Below are 4,228 nucleotides of genomic sequence, written 5' to 3' on the forward strand. Positions count from 1 at the left end.
CGCTGGGTCCATTCTCAACAGCAGCTCTCTCTTTTCAAAAACCGGGGGAACTATTTTATTTTGGGTAAGTTTTACTAGTTGTTTTTAAATAGAGCCCCTCCCAGCCCCCCTCCCCTCCAAAGGCAGTGATGCAGAGAGGACGGCTGAGGTTGGGGGTGTCCAGGGAGTGGAGTTAGAGGCCTGAGATGACCAGTGGACACATCCCCATGTCGGGTTCTCCGCGTCCTGAGCACACAAAAAAGGCCCCATTGTAGCGGGAGGCCTGCCCTATGGCTCCCGTGTCCTGGGAAAGGGGTACACACAGGGCTGCAGCTGTGACCCCCACCACCTGGCAGAGAGGAGACCCAGACCCCAGCTGCCTACAGAGACCCCAGTGCAGTTTCCTGGTCCTTCAAACTCGCCGGACTCTACCTAAACCCACAACACCCTCAGAGGGCACCAAGACCCCAAAGCCAGCCTGGACTCCTCCACGTCTGTCGTCACCTGCCCAACTACCTCACAGGAAGGCCGCCCTCCAATGGGAGCCAGGCGGAGCCACTTCCGGCTCTCTGCTGCACCCAGGGACCCACAAAGCCTGGTCCCCGCCTCCAGGCCTCCACAGCCCCAGGGGCCTCACAGGGCCTCTCTGCCACCCCAGCCTTCCCACCCACCCACCAACCCACTCCTGACGGGCAGGACTCACGCACCCACCTGCCTGCACACACACACCCACACATACACACACTAACAGACACAGGCATACATGCAGGCACACATACATTCACACTCAGACACATGCTTACTAACTCACAATCACACACGCCTGCCTGCACACACACTCACGCACTCACTAACATTCAGACATAGGCTCACACAAGCTAACACTCAAAGATACATAGTAACTCACATTCACATGCCTGCCTGCACTCACATACACCCATGCTCACTAACAGACAGACACACTCACATGCACACATTCAGACACGGTCACACCTCACACATACTAACATTCAGACACATGCTCACTAACTCACATTCACACTCACACGCCTGCCTGCAGTCACACACACACACTTGCTCACTAAATCACATCCACACACTTACACAAGGCTGTAAACTCACATCTTCATTGATGCTCAGACACATGTGCCTGCACGCTTACACACACACACATGCTCATAACACGGTACAAGCTCACTAACTCACATTACACACATACACACATGCCTGCATGCACTGATATTCAAACACATGTGCCTCCACACGCACATGCTCACTAACATTCAGATACATGTACACAATGTTCACAACCACTCAGACACTATTCACACCTGCACACTTAGATATTCACATACGTACACACATGCCTGTGCACACATCTACATGCTCACTAACATTCACACACATGCCTTCACATTCACACACACATGCTAATCCAGACACACGTTCATGCACACATTCACACACATGCTTGCACAGGCAGACACATCTTCAAGAAATGCCCACATTCGCTCATTAACACACACAAATGCACAAACACTAACACATTCCCTGCACATCCACACATAACACACCTAGACATGTGTTCACTCACACATGCTCACTAACATAGGCATGTTTATTCACATGCTTATACCCATACCTGCACATTTGTACATGCAGACATTAATAGACACATGCTCCACACTGTGTACCCTCATTCACACACATGCAGTATGTGCTCACTAACACACATGCTCATTTACACTCTGACACATGCTCACACAGAGACACTCACCTGCATGCCCCCTCACACCCACCTACTCCATGTCAGGTGCACACGCTCACACACTGCTCACTTATTAGGTGCTCAGACATAACACGTGCACGTTGTACAAGTGCGTGCCTGCTCACATGCACATTCACACACCACGTGACTCTCTGCCCACCTGCCTCAGACCTACTGTCCTGTCACCGGATCCCCAGGGACCCTCTGCTCCCATGCCCAGGGTCCCTTCTGTCCCCCTCAGTCACCCCAACGCCCGTGACCTCCCCACAATCCACCAGCATGTGCACTGCGGTGGCAGCCGGGCGCAGCACAAACAGCAGGAAGACGGGGAAACCTGGTGAGGGCCGCCGCCAGGAGCCATGGGCTCGGGGCTCGGTGACCTGTACAGGAAGCCGGCCGGCATGCAGTGACTCCGCGTCCCTCCCACGGGTCCATCCACAAACCGCACGGCCAGCCCAGCCCTTCGCTCACTCAAACAGGACCAGGGAAAAGGCTACCTGCACAGAGGGCCAACACGCATGGCCTCCGCGCCCCCAAACCAGCCCAGCAGACCTCTTGGTCCACGCAGCTGCCCCCTAGCTCTCTGCAAACAGGACCCGTCTGAGGGGCGGGGGTGGAGAAGGCAGTGTGAGCGGATGTGTTTCCCTGCACTGCCCACTACAGGGAAGGCGATGCACACGGGTTCGGAACCGCACATGCTGGGAAACCGCTTCAGGCAAGAACTCGGACGAAAAGCACTTACATGCCTCAGATGGTAAACACGCGATCCAAAGACCGGCTGCGCCCTGCACCGAAGCCTGCACCGAGCGGAAAGGCTTCTACCTTCGAAAACTCGATTCAGCACCAAGGGGGATGAACTCACTTCCAGAGGGTCAGCCAAGAATCAAACTCTCACCCCAGCCCGGCCTCCGCCTGACCCACCCACCACCCGCAGCCAGGGGCACAGCGTAGGGGAAGCCCCTCGAAATGCTACAGTGGACAATAGCAAGACCTAAAACGGGCGGCGCACAGCTGGAGGCGGGCGGCACCAGCTGGCACCCATCCTGCAACTGTTCACAGTTTAAAAACCCCAAAGCAAGCAGCCAGGAGAAAACTTCCGGTCCAATTCCAGAGCAACCAGGTGGGCAGGGCAGAGGGGGAGCTGTAGTGGGTTTCCAGGGCAGTGGACCCAGGAGGACAGGCTGCTCCCTGGGGACACCGGCACATCAGACAAGCGTGATGAGAAATTCAGAACTGGAATGTGAAGCCGGGTCCGTCGGTCTGTCTGCCAAGAGAGTAAGCGAGCGTCAAAGTCTGTCCAGCAGCAGCGCAGCCCACGTTGGCAGCCGACGGGCCACAGAGCCGGCCTCCGGAGGTCTGAGCCTGGAACCCTGCGAAGGCACGGGGGCAGAAGCAGGCACGCCCAACACCAGGTCAGCACCCACCAGTACAGCTCCAGAGACGCCCAGAGCACACCAACGTGCAAGCTGGACCTTCAGCACCTCCAAAGGGGCGGGGGTCACCGAAGATTAAATTACAAATTGTGCAAAAGCTACTCTCACTGGTGGCCAGTCAGTTCTAACTCACAGAGAGCAGGATAGAAATGTCCTTGTGTTTCTGAGACAGAATATCTTTATGGAAACAGAAAGCCTGTCTTCCTCCCTCAGAGCAGCTGCTGGATTCGAACAGCTGACTCTGTGGTTATCGGCTCAGCGTGGGACCCACCATGCCACCTGGGCTCCCTTACAAATTGCTAGAAGAGTTTAAAATCGCAGTGTCAAAATATGAAAACCCTTAAAGTAAAACAAGTAACATTGAGAAAGAAGGGGTGGGGGCGGGGGCAGAGGAACTATTTCAGATAAATAAAATCACCAGTGGGCTAGTTATGAGTTAACCACAATTAATCAGATAAAGGAGCAGCAGGCCTACTTAAGGGCAGGGGGATGGGGTGACCAGCAATTACGAGTAACAAATACCAATGAAAACTTAACATGGTAATAATTTCCTAAAGCAGAGGTCAGTGTGCAACACCACACATACACACACACACACACACACACACACAGGTGGGGGGGGACTAGAACATGCCAAGGGCTGCCAACGCCGATGCCGACACTTAATTCCACATCATAGGCTGTAGCACAAATGCTTACAATTGCCAGGAGGCGGAGTAGTTCTTTTCCAAAGGAACTTGGGAACTTCTAAGCCCAGAACCTAGATTCCAGGTCAGCACATTTAGAGCCGGGCTGGGGGGGGATAACTCCTTCCTGGTAGAACATGAAAGTCCACAGTGTGCTCAGGAACACCTGCAGAGGGAGAGACCGTGGGCCAGGAGTCAGGTGAGCCGCCCATGGTACACACGGCCAGCTCACAGGGGAACGTTGCTCCACTTTTAAGCAGTGAGGTGTTCACAGGGGAGTGGGAGGGAGGGGGTGGACGCTGAACCTTTCTGGGCAAGAACGATGGGGGAGGGGGGAAGGGGGGCCTGCAGTCCAGCAGCAG

At 54.7% G+C, this 4,228-nt stretch overlaps 1 protein-coding gene across 1 annotated transcript in view; it reads right to left on the minus strand.

The window, feature by feature from the left end:
• ZNF516 (zinc finger protein 516) overlaps positions 1-3,960 on the minus strand; it is a 59,226-nt gene extending 55,266 nt beyond the window's left edge. Inside the window, exon 1 of the mRNA XM_045296141.1 lies at positions 3,880-3,960. The gene's annotated coding sequence lies outside the window, so the exon portion shown is untranslated. The remainder of the gene's footprint in view (positions 1-3,879) is intronic.
• Between the last annotated feature and the right edge of the window lie 268 nt (positions 3,961-4,228).

This window comes from Echinops telfairi, unplaced genomic scaffold, assembly GCF_000313985.2.
Source record: "Echinops telfairi isolate 266 unplaced genomic scaffold, ASM31398v2 ScPeMD7_7400;HRSCAF=8409, whole genome shotgun sequence".
NCBI lineage: Eukaryota > Metazoa > Chordata > Mammalia > Afrosoricida > Tenrecidae > Echinops > Echinops telfairi.